This window comes from Cucumis melo, chromosome 4 (assembly GCF_025177605.1).
Source record: "Cucumis melo cultivar AY chromosome 4, USDA_Cmelo_AY_1.0, whole genome shotgun sequence".
Lineage (NCBI taxonomy): Eukaryota > Viridiplantae > Streptophyta > Magnoliopsida > Cucurbitales > Cucurbitaceae > Cucumis > Cucumis melo.
This window is the reverse complement of record NC_066860.1, coordinates 17,890,451-17,905,730: the sequence shown is the minus strand read 5'-3', so window position 1 is coordinate 17,905,730 and position 15,280 is coordinate 17,890,451. Positions and strand designations below refer to the sequence as shown.

At 34.1% G+C, this 15,280-nt stretch overlaps 1 protein-coding gene across 6 annotated transcripts in view; it reads left to right on the top strand.

The window, feature by feature from the left end:
- Positions 1–15,280, top strand: part of LOC127148779 (uncharacterized) — a 115,978-nt gene that overhangs the window by 41,627 nt on the left and 59,071 nt on the right. For 5 of the 6 annotated variants that reach the window (XM_051083077.1, XM_051083075.1, XM_051083074.1 and 2 more), the window contains one exon: positions 8,735–8,784. The gene's annotated coding sequence lies outside the window, so the exon portion shown is untranslated. Of the gene's footprint in view, positions 1–8,020; positions 8,113–8,734; positions 8,785–15,280 lie in introns of those variants that run through there. The other variant, XM_051083081.1, reaches the window with a different exon arrangement.

The following is a 15,280-nucleotide window of genomic DNA, read 5'->3' as shown; positions in this document are numbered from 1 at the left end:
CTTAGAATTTATTTTTGAAGTAGGTTTTAAATGTTGTGACTTTCTCTAATGCCTTCTGCCCCCACCCCCAGTGATCTTTTTATGTCCCATGGTTTACTGAGTATTGATTTGTAGTTGGATTGTTGCCTTCAACTAAATAACTTGTTGTGACTGTCTCATGCCCCCCCCCCCCACCCACCATGACTTTTGAATAGTTACTATGATTTTTGATTAGGAGCGTATCGAACAAAATCATGTGGGAATGTCTTCTTTAAGTAGTATAATTGATTATGCAATTAGTAGAGTTATCGGTCCCGATCTTCGGGTATGTAAAAGGAATAAGATTTTGGTGTGACCCTATTGAAAGGTGTCAACATCAATTCATAAATATAAAACTATTGCATCTCTTGAAAGAAAATGTAACAACGTAACGTCATATGTAGATGAGCTGAAAGGTGTGGTAGCTTCCTTACTAAAGGACAAGGTAAGCTTGTCTTAACACTCTTAAAAGTTCTTAAACTATGTTTTATAGTACATTTTGACATTGTTGTTTATATAGGAAAAAAAAGTGAGCACAATTCTAATAATCTTGTTAGAAGAGTATTGTCATCGACACATGTAATTCTAGAGTATTGTCATCGACACAATTCTAAAAAAAGTGAGCACAGTTCTAATAATCTTACTAAAGTGAGCAACATATGTGTCAGTCTCTAATGTAGAACAATTATTTATGGGTAACTCCTCTACGTCAAAGGTCGAGGAACAAGGAAAAGTAATTCTTAAGATGACATCTAGGAAGGAACTCACTCTCAACAATGTGCTTCATGTTCCTGACATTCGCAAGAACTTAGTTTCTAGTTCATTACTTAGTAAGAAAAGCTTTATATTGGTCTTTGTATGTGATAAATTTGTACTTTTCAAGATTGAGATGTACATTGGAAAAGGTTATCTGAGTGATGGTCTGTTTAAATTAAATGTACTCACAGTTGTACCCAAAAGTATTAATAATAATAAAGTATCTACTTTTGCTTATATTGTTGAGTCATTTGTTTGGTATGGTAGACTCGGACATGTCAACTTCAATTCTTTGCGTAGGCTGATTAATATGAACTTGATTCCAAAATTCACCTTTGATACAAGTCATAGATGTGAAGTATGTGTGGAATCAAAAATCACTAAAGCACCTTTTCATTCCACTGGGAGAATGACCAAACCTTAAGAGTTAATTCACAGTGATATTTGTGACTTGAAATTTGTACAAACTAAAGGTGGGAAAAAATATTTTATTACTTTTATATATGATTGCACAAAAATATTGTTATGTTTATCTGCTGAAAAGCAAAGATGAGGCAGTTGAAGTGTTTAAGCTTTATAAAGAAGAGGTTGAAAATCAACTTAGCACAAAAATTAAGGCAATAAGAAGTGATCGAGGTGGTGAATATGGTCCTCCTTTTGAACAATTTTGTTCAGAACATGGCATTATTCACCAAACTACTGCTCCCTACTCACCTCAATTCAATGGAATTGCTGAACGAAAAAATCGAACACTTAAGGAAATCATGAACGCAATGCTTATAAGTTCAGGTTTACCCTAAAATTTGTGGGGAGAAGCTTTGTTGACAGCTAACTACTTATTAAACAGGATACCTCATAAGAAGTCACAAAAATATTCCTTATGAAAAAATGGAAAGGAAGAAAACCTTCATACAAATTCTTAAAAGTGTGGGGGTGCCTAGTAAAGGTTGCAGTGCCTAAACCCAAAATGGTTAAAATAGGACCAAAAACTATTGATTGCATATTTATTGGTTATACTATCAACAGTTGTGCATATCGATTCCTAGTTCATCAATCAGATATCTCAGATATACATGTTAGTACTATCATAGAATCAAGGAATGTAACATTCTTTGAGAATATTTTTTCACGCAAAATGTTTTATGAAGCAAGGTTACAAAAACGTTCTTTTGATGCTACAACGAGTGAATCTCACAATAGATCAAATGATGACTTAAACAAGGATGAGGACCTTAGACGAAGTAAAAGGATGAGAATTTCAAAATCATTTGGGCCTAATTTTTTAACATATTTGTTGGAAAACGAACCTAAAACATTTAAAGAGGCCATGTCCTCTCCTGAAGCTCCATATTGGTAAGAGGCTATGAATAGTGAAATTGAGTCCATTATGCATAACCATACTTGGGAGCTAGTTGATCGTCCATTAGGAAGTAAACCACTTGGTTGTAAATGGATTTTCAAACCAAAGATGAAGACCGATGGGTCAATAGATAAATATAAGGCAAGACTTGTTGCCAAAGGTAATAAGCAATAAGAAGGACTTGACTATTTTGATACATACTCACCAGTTACTAGAATTACTTCCATTCGCATGCTCATAGCAATATCAGCTTTGCATGGATTTGAGATACATCAGATGGATGTTAAAACAACATTTTTAAATGGTGAGTTAGATGAAGAGATCTACATGCAACAACCTGAAGGGTTTGTTTCCCCCGGTCAAGAAAAGAAAGTTTGCAAATTAATTAGGTCTCTTTATGGACTAAAACAAGCACCAAAACAATGACATGAAAAATTTGACAGTGTAATGATGACCAATGGATTTAAAATCAATGAAAATGACAAATGTGTATATGTCAAAAGCAATCAGAATGACCATGTCATTGTGTGCCTGTATGTTGATGACATGCTAATTATAGGTAGCAATATCAATATTATTAAGACTACCAAACAAATGTTGGCCAATAAATTTGAGATGAAAGACATGGGTGTCGCAGATGTTATTCTAGGTATTAAATTTTCTAGAACCCCATAGGGTTAATGCTATCTCAATCACATTATGTTGATACAATATTGAAGAAATATAAAAAAACATGACATTGTGATTGAAAAGACCCCAATTGATGCTAGTCTCCATTTAGGTAAAAATAATGGAGATAGTATAGCACAATTAGAATAATCTCGCATCATTGGTAGTTTAATGCACATTATGAGTTGTACACGTCCTGATATAGCGTATGCTGTAAGCAAGTTAAGTCGCTATACAAGTAATCCAGGTCAAGATCATTGGAAAGCTATCTTGAGAATTTTAGGATACTTAAAGCATACTAAAAATTATGGATTACATTATACTTGTTATCCTGTTTTACTTGAAGGTTATAGTGATGCTAACTGGATATCAAGCACTAAAGACACCAAATCCACAAGTGATTACATTTTTACCCTTGACGGTGGGGCTGTATCTTGGAAATCTTCTAAACAAACATGTATAGCACGATCTACAATGGAATCTGAATTTATAGCTCTAGACAAGGCTGGGGAAGAAGCAGAATGGCTTCGTAATCTTTTAGAAGATATTCTCAGTTGGTCTAAACCGGTGTCTGCAATATGTATACATAGTGATAGCCAGGCAGCTATTGGAAGGGCACGAAATACCGAATGCTCATTTTTCTTCAATTTGTCAACTTACCATTTATGGGGGGGATTGTTGGAATAAATGGTTATTGTTCGTGTTTCTTCATGAACGGATGTATCATGAATGGATGCATCACTTCATGAAAAACCGATAACTATTTATGTTTATTCATGAATGGATGCATCATGAGTGGATGCATCATGAGTGGATGCATCGCTTCATGAAAAGTGATATAGAAAAAAGGACACGATTTTTCGAAATGGCCACGAATAAGTCTATAAATAGGTCCTTTTCTATTTGGTTGAAGAAGAGGAAAAATTTTCATTATCATTTGTCTTCTTTCAAAAACTATTTTCTCTCCATTATCCACAATTTTCACGTTCGGTAGATCCACAAAGTTTTGTTCGCTGATCTTCTAGACGGAGTGCTACTCTTAGAACAAAGGTAATATGTTCTACTCTTGGAGACAATTACTCTAAAAACTCAAGCACTAGGGTGAGTAAATTTGTCTTAAGGAGACAACGTGGATTTGTTGGGCTCAAATCGATATACATATATGTTTTTCTCTTTTGTTGTATTGATAATTTTCATAACAAATGTAAATGACAAAATGTATTTGTTTGGAATAATCCAAAAGATATTTTCTAATCAAGAGTGTCTTACATTATATTCTCTTTACCATGGTACCTGGAAATTTTAAATTCATGTATGAATCGAAGTTAATTTCTAAACTGTTGGTTATAAAGATTCAAAGAATTATTCAGTACATAGTTTACCTCAATTCATCGCAACATCAAAGACAAATCTGAAACTGCATTCCCTACATCATCCATTAAGTAAGTGATCTTTACCAAATAATACTGTTTGAGCAACAAGCAGCTTCATTCCCTCCAAATGGTTGCCAAAACACATAAATGTAAAACAGTTCTACCATTGTTGAGCTTCATCAAAACAGATTGTGGCTTTGCTCTTATCAACAATTCCATCATCTCAATATTTTCACTAGTCACTGCGTAGTGAAGAGGAATGAAGTCATTAACATTTTGAACCAAGCAAGCACTTGCGTTCTCCAACAAAGCTCTAATAATCTCCATATCTCCATTATTAGCAAAAGCTATGTGAAGTGGTGTTCTTTGAAAGGCATCAACTTCAACAGCAAGTTGAGGGTTGTGATTCGAAAGCAACTGAGTGAATTCAAGGTGGCCATGAGAAATTGAGACGTGCAATAATGGTCTCAATTGTAATGGAAGTTGTATAAATCAAAGCCTTCCCAATGAGATCTGGATTGTCTTGAATGAGAGTTTTCAATGTTTGTACACATCCAATCTTTGATGCCTCATAAAGCTTTCTTATAATATCTTCTTCCCTGGCTGACATTTGAATTACAACTTGGCTATTTTGGGCATCTGAAGAATTGAAAAGTGATGTAATTCCTAGATGGTTCTCCCTTCTCAACTCTATCTTAATTGATCTCCCTGCAGATCTCTTTACACTTGCCTTGTGGATATATGTGGTGTGTATATGCAAAGATTCATTAATTAGATAAAAAATAGAAGTTAAACTTTATGATATTTTCTTCTCGTATATATGCCTGATTTTAGGTTTTCCACGCTTTTTGGAAGTTTTATTTTTTTTTTTAAGAAGATATTAAAAAAATGCATGGATGAGTAGGTGCATTGAGACATCTCAACTATATGTCAAAATCTCCTTACCACCCTCATCATGCTCTCATGCCAAAAAAGGTGATGCTTCCATTAATCAAAAAAGAGTTACATAATACATACATAGCTGAGTGAAAGCTCTCAACTAATGGCTTTCTCACCATTCTTAGATCAATTTTCAAATTTCACCTTTTTTTTCTTGGATGAAATGAACATATTTGGACTTGTGAAACAAAATTTTAAATAAACCGTCATATCATACAAGATAATATGGAGCAACTTCGCTCTCAATTGGCGATGAGATAAATATGTTACTAGCCCTTATATCTCATAGAGATTATGAGCTCTTTCTTCCATTTTAGTTTTCAATGTGATTATGTTAAACCACCAATATTATTCGCATATAATAGAAGAAATAATAGGAGAAATAAGGGGAAGTGGGCACAGGATATGTTAGTTAGAGAGGTGGAGGAGAATTCGGAGGGAGGAAACTGTAGTTGTGGGCCCAGTAGTTAGTTGGGATTGGAGAGGGATTTAAGCCAGGGAGATAGCAGAAACTGGGGTGCAGAATTTTGTTGAAATTAAGAGGGCTAACTCACTCCTTGAGAGACAGGAGGAGTAGTACATTGGTTCTGAATTTTCCTTGCTTTCTGGTTTCTTGTTCTGTCTTTTATTTTCTGTTAAATTTGAATATTGTATCTTGGCTTCGGTTAGGGAAGGATTGAGATCCTAGTAGTACTGTTTTGCTTTCTGTTTTTATCAAATATTGTAATTACGTTTGGATATCAATAAAAGTAGAATCACCAAATCAGTGTTCTATCAATTTGGTATCAGAGCGGTAGAAACTGGGAAAGCGTAAGAAGATGGCCAACAAAAGCGAAGAACGGTTGGATTTTGTGGAACAGGAAATTAGGGAAATGAGAATATAGTTGAAGAAGCTGCCCACGATGGAGGAAATATGTCCTTGATTTCGAAGAGTATTGAAAATATGAATGCGCAGATGAAGAAACATCAAACACAGCAGCAAGTGATCCTGAAGTACATCCAAGGAATCATTCGAGAAAAGGTAGTTGAATCGACTGATTTGGAGGGATCACCGAGTAAGGGAATTGGCAGCAACGTTACAGCAGAAGTGCTAATTGGTGAATCGAGGGGAGAAGGGAGGAGTGGAGAGGATAAGGCATTTGATAGGAGCAAATTCAAGAAGGTTGAAATGTCGATCTTCAACGGAATAGATCCTGATTCATGGTTATTTCGAGCAGACCGATATTTCAAGATTCATAACTTAACCAATCAGAGAAGATGTCAGTGGCTATTATTAGCTTTGATGGACCGGCCCTCGACTGGTATCGATCTCTGGATGAACGGGAATCTTTCAAGAGCTGTGATGATTTGAACCAAAAGATGCTAACAAGGTTTCGAACAATCAGGGATGGTACGTTGGTAGGCAGGTTTTTGACGATCAAACAAGAGACCACGGTAGAGGAGTATCGGAATAGATTTGACAAATATTTAGCTCCGATAGCTTTCTTACAAACGGTGGTGCTTGAAGAGACTTTCATGAATGGGCTCAGTCAATGGTTGAAAACCGAAGTTGAAGTTCTAGAACCGCAAGGGTTAGCGTAAATGATGAAGCTGGCTCTTAAGATTGAGAAAAGTGAGAGAGTGAGGAAGGAATGTGGGTTGAGCAATGTGTATGGAAGCAAGTTTCAGTATAATCTGCCTAAGGCAAAAGAAGGGACAGAGACTAAAGCAGTGGTAGCCACAGCTAGTGGAAATATTCCAATGAGAACAGTCACACTCAGAGGAGTCACGGCGGCGGATAACCAAAGGGAAGGACCTTCCAAGCATTTGACAGATGTTAAATTTCAAGCTAGGAGGGAAAAGGGGTTGTGTTTCAAGTGTGGAGAGAAATATCATGCGGGCCATCGATGTAAAATTAAAGAAAACAAGGAGTTAAGAATACTGGTAGTACGGGAGAATGGAGAAGAGTTTGAGATCATTGAGGAAGATGGAGAAGAAGAAGTGGCGGATGAAAATGTTATTGAAGTTGGAGCAGTGGAGAATTTGAACATAGAGCTTTCCTTTAATTCGGTAGTGGGGTTGACCAATTCGGGAACGATGAAGGTGAAAGGAAAGGTGAAGGATGAGCAAGTGGTGATGTTGATTGACTGTGGGGCTACCCACAATTTTAAATCTGAAAAATTGGTAACCGGCCTGAATCTACCGTTGAAAGCTACAACCAATTATGGGGTGATTTTGGGTTTAGGAGCAGCCATTAAAGGGAAAGGAATTTGTGGAAAAGTAGAGGTACTATTGGACAACTGGAAGGTGGTGGACAGTTTCTTTGGTTTGACTAATGCACCTTCTACTTTCCAAGCTTTGATGAATGTCGTTTTCAGGCCGTATATGTAAACCTGATATTTTCTTGGTTTAATTTCTTTAAATGTGGAAAACAAAAAGAAAATGGAAATTAAGTGTAAATATATATATATATATTAAATAGTTTTATTAAATAAATTAAAGAAAAGAAAGAAAAGAAAGGATAAAAAGAAGAAAAAGAAAAGAAATTTTCATTTTTACCTTTCTTCTTCTTCTTCTCTTCCCTTCACCGCCAAGAATATTGAAGACATCCAACTTCCATTTTTTTTTCTTCTTCAATTTACAGAGAACTACTAAGAGAGAGTTTGGAATATATATATATATTAAATAGTTTTATTAAATAAATTAAAGAAAAGAAAGAAAAGAAAGGATAAAAAGAAGAAAAAGAGAAGAAAATTTCATTTTTACCTTTCTTCTTCTTCTTCTCTTCCCTTCACCGCCAAGAATTTTGAAGACATCCAACTTCCATTTTTTTTTCTTCTTCAATTTACAGAGAACTACTAAGAGAGAGTTTGGAAGAAGAAGAGGAATTTTACTAGAATTTTGAGGTTGAAGAAGAGTAGGAGAACTCAAGCAAAGTGTATCCATGGCTGAATTTTAGTTCATTCTGCACATCACTGGTTTTTAATTCGGTTTGAACTCTTCAAAAGGAATTAAGAGGTGAGATTTACATTTACTGAAAGTTAACTCATTTTCAAACAAACTTTATGAAGAAAGTTGGAGCAAATTGGGATATTCATTTGGTGCTTTTTGATGAAGAAACAAGGCAGTTGGTTTTCACTCGAAATCAGGAGGTCTCTGGTTTTTCTTGTATTTCAGAGTGTACCGGTGGATTTAGAATCTGTATTTGATATGGTTGGAAAGTTTATTCAATTTACTACAACTTTCATGAAGAAATCGTAAACCAAAAACGACTAAAAATCAGTTAAATTGTAGGGATAAGTTAAAGAGGTCGTGTGCACGCGATTCTCGAAGTGGTTCTGTTTCGAGGGTTATTTGAGTTTATGCACGGGGAATCAGATTTACATGTCTTCGGGTAAGTTTTAGTGGATCTCAAAATGAAGATTGTGATATAAAGAACACTCATTTTGGTTAAGTATTGAGAAAGTTATAGTCCTTTGAAGTTTATGTTAGAAATCTTGAAATTTTAGAGAATTGTTGAAATAGGATTTTATTTCTTAAGCTTTGTTTTCATGAGCGTCATCTTTGGTGCGACATGTTATGTATATCTTTAGGAAACCAAAATGTTTATAGTTTTAATACTCGGTTGGGTTGTTGGTAGGCCGAGAAGAATTAAACCGAGCTTATAGACCAAGGATCTAGCCCAAGACTGTGAGTGACAAAACCAACTTTGAAATATTTTCCATAACTGTTATTATGATTGAATGCGATAAATGTTTATTTACGAAGCCATGAAAGGTATTTGAATTTCATGACTATTTTCAAGTATACATTTGGAGACTAGATTTCTTAAAGAAATTTATGCTAGCACGTAGATATTAAATGTTTGGAAAGTATTTAAACCACAATGTCTTAAGCAAAGCATGAATTAGTAAGAAGTTTTGTTTTAAGAACTACAGTTTTCCACGAAAGAGCTGAGTAAAGTTCGAGCTTTGTGTAAAATTTATAAGCAGTCATTTTTTTAATATTTTTAGATGATTTATGAAATTTTCATTAACTACATGACTGAGATCTTGAGCCTGAGGCTAGAGATTACCGTGTGCACATTGGTTAGATTCCATTGTTGACGTTGAGTGTACTCCGTAACAACGATACTGTCGTGAGTGCTGAGCGGGCCCCACTACGACAAAGACGATGGGAGTGCTGGGCGGGCCCCACTACATCGTAGAGCTGTAAACGTTGTTGTACTGGGTGTACCCTACACAACGTAGATTTGTCATGTTAGTTAAAATTCTTCGATATACTTTATATGCCTTGCTAGATTTCAATGATGAACATGCTGAGTATTTAAGAAAGCTATTCTTACTACTACACGTTTACATTTACGACTTGTATAAACAGATTTATATGTGTAAAGTTTTCACGTGCTCTTATCTTTAAATTCATAGTTTTAAACTGAGTCACTCACTGAGCTTTATAGCTCACCCTTTCCAAAATTTTTTACCCATTTTCCAGGTAGAGATCGAGTTCTCGGTGCCTGATAGACTGCCTTAATCTGCTGAAGCTCAATTATCGATTGTCAGTACGTGTTTTGAGTTGGGCATAGAGTCTGTTGTCTTGTGATGTATATACACCCTTGTATGTTATAGATACTCCAGAGTTTGTATAAGCTTTAGGAGCTGTAGTTGTGTAAATTTTGTTGGTTATATTTTGATTAAGGTGTCTTTAGGTTTACTCGTGAAAACGGTAAATTTTGAGGTACACTTCATGTATGTGTTTGACTAGCTGTGTTTGACTAGCCTAGGATTCGCTGTGTTTTGTTGCATGTATAATAGTTTATATACTAGATTGGCAAGTTCATCACATGAAAGTTTTAAGCAGAGTCGACAAATACAGGTACAGAAAAGCGTTGTTCGTCGGCTTCACGCCATCTTTCGGTATAAGGTAGCAGGTAGTCCGGAGGGGGTGTGACAGTATATGAGGAGGTTTGTACTGGTTTTCTTTGATGACATCCTAGTATACAGCAAAGGATTGGAAGAACATATACAACACTTGGAATTGGTGTTGGAAATTCTGAGAGCAAATGAGTTGTACGCTAATCTAGGTAAGTGCAGTTTTGCTAAGGAGAGAGTGAATTACTAGGGACATGTTATATCTTAAAAAGGAGTGGAAGTGGATCCCAATAAGATTAGGGCTATTAGCGAATGGCCTATTCCAACCAATGTGTGTGAGGTAAGAGGATTTTTGGGTTTAACCGGATATTACCGTAGATTTGTGCACAATTATGGCAACATAGCAGGGCCACTTACTCAACTATTGAAGAATGGGAGTTTCAAGTGGAATGAAGAAGCTACAGCCTCATTTGAACAGCTAAAGAAAGCTATGATGACCTTGCCGGTGTTAGCAATACCAGATTTCAACCTGCCATTTAAAATTAAAACAGATGCATCTGGCTATGGAGTGGGGGTTTTATTAACTCAAGCTAAACGACCTATTTCCTACTTCAGTTGAACTCTAAGCATGAGGGATAAAGCCAACCGGTATATGAGAGGGAATTGATAGCTGTAGTGTTTGCAGTGCAGAGATGGAGGCCATATCTTTTGGGCCGCAAGTTCGTTGTGAAAACTGATCAGAGATCATTGAAGTTCCTTTTGGAACAGCGTGTGATCCAACCACAATACCAGAAATGGATTGCTAAGTTGCTGGGATACTCGTTTGAAGTGGATATAAACAAGGGTTAGAAAACAAAGCCGCCGATGCATTATCTAGGGTGCCACCTACAGTCCATCTGAACCAACTTTCAGCTTCTGCCCTAATTGATTTGGCCAAAATACAAGAAGACGTGGAGAATGACTCAAAATTGAAGGAGATTTGAAGTAAGGTTGAGCAAGATCTACAGTACACCAAGGAGTCTTGCAATTCAAAGGGAGGTTAGTCATTTCCAAGAATTCTTCTTTATTGCCTACCATTTTACATACCTATTGTAACGACCCAACTTTTTATACTAAGCTGAGGTCATTACTAAAAAGAAACAATAATAATAGACGCTTTCTTGAAACGAGGGAAGACTAAATTTTCATTAAAAACGAAATCTTAAAACACTAAAACATAAACGCGGAAGCAAAACTGAGTCCCCATATGGCATGTCACGGATCCTTCTCTGTCACTCGCCATCTTTCCTCTACCCTTACCTTCGCCTGAAATATTAAACATAGAAAGAGTGAGTATAAACATATACTCAGTAAGGGACCTACTACTAGTCCCGCTTGGTGTCTATTAACTTCCCATTAGAGTCCTGAAAAGTGGTACCCAAGAACTGGCACGTTCCCGAACACGTACAACATGTGATCCCGGAGGAACATAACTAGTCTCCGGTGATCCCAAAGGAACACCTAGGACAAACTGGTCTGCAGTGTACCCGAAGGAAACATTAAGACAATCGGGCTGCGAGCGATCCCGTCGAATCACTCGAATCATGTCTATATCAATGCCAGACTGGCGGTCCCGTCGGACTACGCAGTCCTAAAAAGGTGGTGATCCCGAAGGACATCCATGCAGGTACGACTCTAATAGATAAAGTTAACAGAACACCCTGTCCATAGCATGTAGCATAACATAACATTATAACACGGCATGAATATTAATCTTAACGTCCTTAATCATGTGATTAATATATCATGCATCAACAATCATTAACATCAACAGTCGTCAACAACATGCTACCGGTCATTAACATAACATCAGTCATCATCATAATCTCAGTATAATGACAATCATTATCAATAGCATCAAATTATGCATTTTAGCTACCATCAATGCATAATCATAATTACATGCGGTCTCTTGAATTCAGTTCAAAGGTCTAGTAGGAGAATCTCTTACCTGTAGATTTTAGCCAAACAAAGTACTCTATAACTGACAGTAAAAATTTTCCAATTAACTTGATCCTAATCATAAAAGGAAAACTCAGTATCTTAGTTAATAAAATTAGCAATTGGCTAACATCCAAAAATTCTCCCAAATTAATTAACTTCTCAAACAAAAGGGGTTGAAACCAATTCAACCTTGATTGGGAAAAATCCAAGATTTAAATCTTAAAAATTAGCCAATTGAACCCTTTAAGAAACTCCAAATAGATCCAAAATTAAATTAATAAAATATTAATTTAATTTCATTAGCTTACCAAGGTTACTCAGATGGAGGTTGAAAAAATCATCTTATCCTTGATGGAAAAATTAATCACTTTAAATCCTCAAGCTTCCAAAGAGACCAATCTTAACTTCAACTGATGAGGCGGCGACAGCAGAGGGTTATCTTACAGAAGAAGATGAAGAACCTTTTTCTTTTTCCTTTACTTTCTAACTTAAGTATTCCAATGCTATTTATAGATCCAAATAATAATAAATAAATATTTATTATTTCCTTTTCCTTTTCCTTTTAGGATATATATATATATATATATAATACCAAAAAAATATACATATATCTTTATTCCCATTATCTTTCCTCAATAAATGCCTTAAATGCACAAAATCTCAGACATTTATAACCATTAATAATAATAATAATACTTCTTTATTATTATTATTTTTCTCTCACCAAAATCTACAATAAACACATATATTTATTTAAACTATCATAAATATATTTTTTTTTCTTGTCCAATCAAATCAACCATCTCTCTTCTCATGGTTTATCTTCTTCTCCAAACAATTATAATTATATTCCATAATATAATTAACTACACTTTTTCAAATTATTAATTGAATATATATATCCATATATATATACTAAATTAAATCCAATTCCACCAAAACCAACTTTTCCCTCCAAAAACTCAAATTAACTTAAATCCTCCATTATTTTAATCAATCAAATCTTTTCCAATAAATCACTTATAACTTCCAACATGAATTATCTTAACCCAACCATAACAACTCCACTCCAGAATCAAGATTTAACTTTTTGCAAAATAATTAATTATCTTCCACAATAATTTATTTATTATTTATCTTTCTCCAAAAATAATTATCCTTTTATAAATAATTATATTTTGAGAAAACATAATTATTTTACTTTTTCTCCCTTACTAAATATCTTTTCTCCAAAATACAATTATCTTTTTCTTAAATAATTATATTTCAACAAATATAATTATCTTTCCCTTTCACATAATAATTATATATATATTTCCACATATACATATAATTACCAAATTTCCAACAAACTTTCCACCCCACAATTTAATTAAATAACGTCCATAATTATTTAATTAAATTCAACTTCAACAACACTAAAAATTCACAACTTTACTTAATTCTCTTAACTTACCATTTAATCAAAATCTCAACAAACACCCCATGTCAAAACCTCTAATTAATTAAATATTCATCCAAGAATATTTAATTAATTTCAATTCCCACATAAATCAAGTAATTCTCATTAGATGAATTCAAAATATCGCGCAATAAATTGAATCTAATTAAACAAAATTAAGATAATTAAATCCAAAATTATCTTAATTTTTGGGGCGTTACAATCTTCCCTCCTTTAACAAACTTTCTTCCTCGAAAGTTCTAATTTTTGAATAACTTGGGATACTTGTCTCTCATGTCTTAATTAATAACAAATTCTACCAAATTCCAAAATCTTTAATTAAATATACACACCCATGTATATATATTTAATTAATCCAACACAAAACAACAGAATATATTCCTTAACTTCGAAGTCCACTTAATGTAACACCCAAAATTGGTTCCTTAAACTTATGGGGTGTTACAAAAACTCTCTTTTTCCACCCTTTCTCTATCTCCTTTTCCCATTTTTTTTAGAATGGTTAGTCACCGAAAAAACTCTCTGACTATTTTAGAAAGTGTTTATGTTTTTTTATTATTGTTATAAATAATAATCCTATTAGTTTTTAATGTTCTCTTGATGAAATGTTTAAACCTTAAATGTATAGTCCAAAATCAATTTTATAATTATTCTAGGGATATTTTCAATAATTTAACAAAGTGGCAAGTTATTTACACTCTATAAAACAATTTCAGAAACGGAAAAAAGCTCATAGGCCCATAATGCGAAATACCAAAAATACCCCAATAAACGCGTGATTAATCGTTCGCACACGCCCGACTAATGTTAATAAACGATTATTAGACGGCATTGTGTAGAATAATATACAATTGATACACAATCTTGTAAATTACCAAATACATAAACGATCAACAATAAACGCTAAACGATAACAAAATACTTTAACGATTATCTTTAACGATCGCGTAAATTATCTTTAACGATTACCTCATATGTGCGTCTGATCATGTTTGAAAATCTAAATGATAATCATACACGATTCTGTACATTATATAAACAATAATCATATATATAAACGATAAGGTAATAAATAGTAAAAGATGACGAAAAAGTTTAAGTATACACGATCATGTAGAGAAATTTCAACGATCGTTTATATAAGTATAAACGAACATTTACAGAAACTCCAATAACTCATAATTATAAAAATGCCATCAAAATGAAAGGGCTATAAAAAGGTGAAGGAACTTGCTCAGACATTTTCGTTCATCCTCTTCCTTGTCAATCGTTTATATCCCAGTAACTACTTCAACAAAACTGTCGTGATCGATGATCTGACTTGCATACAAAAAGGTTTGAATCTATGTTCATTTTGATCTATCTCCATCATCTACATATATCTACCACGATTTATATTGCATACAAAAAGGTCTGAGTCTATATTCATTTCAATGTATCACCATCATCCATATATATCTAGCACGATCTATATCGCATACAAAGAGGTCTTAATCTATATTCATTACGATCAATCTATATTTATCACGATCTATCCCACATACAAACATGTCTATTTCTATACTAATTGTATATATTTCATTGAATAAATTTATATTAGTCTTCTTTTTTACAAATATATTGTGAGCAAGAATCAACAAGCATCGTGTAGCAAATCAATAAGGTGTAAAGCAAAGATAGAATAAAGAAAAAGAACTAAAGGTAACAAAGTATAATGTGAATATCTGTCTGTATAGCATTGTATATATGTGTATCTTTTTCTTTATAGCGCTCTGCATTTGTAAATTTGTTTAAACTTACCCTTGTTGTTTGAAACATACTATTTATGTAACGCACCAAAAAATTAAGATAATTTTGGAGTTAATTATCT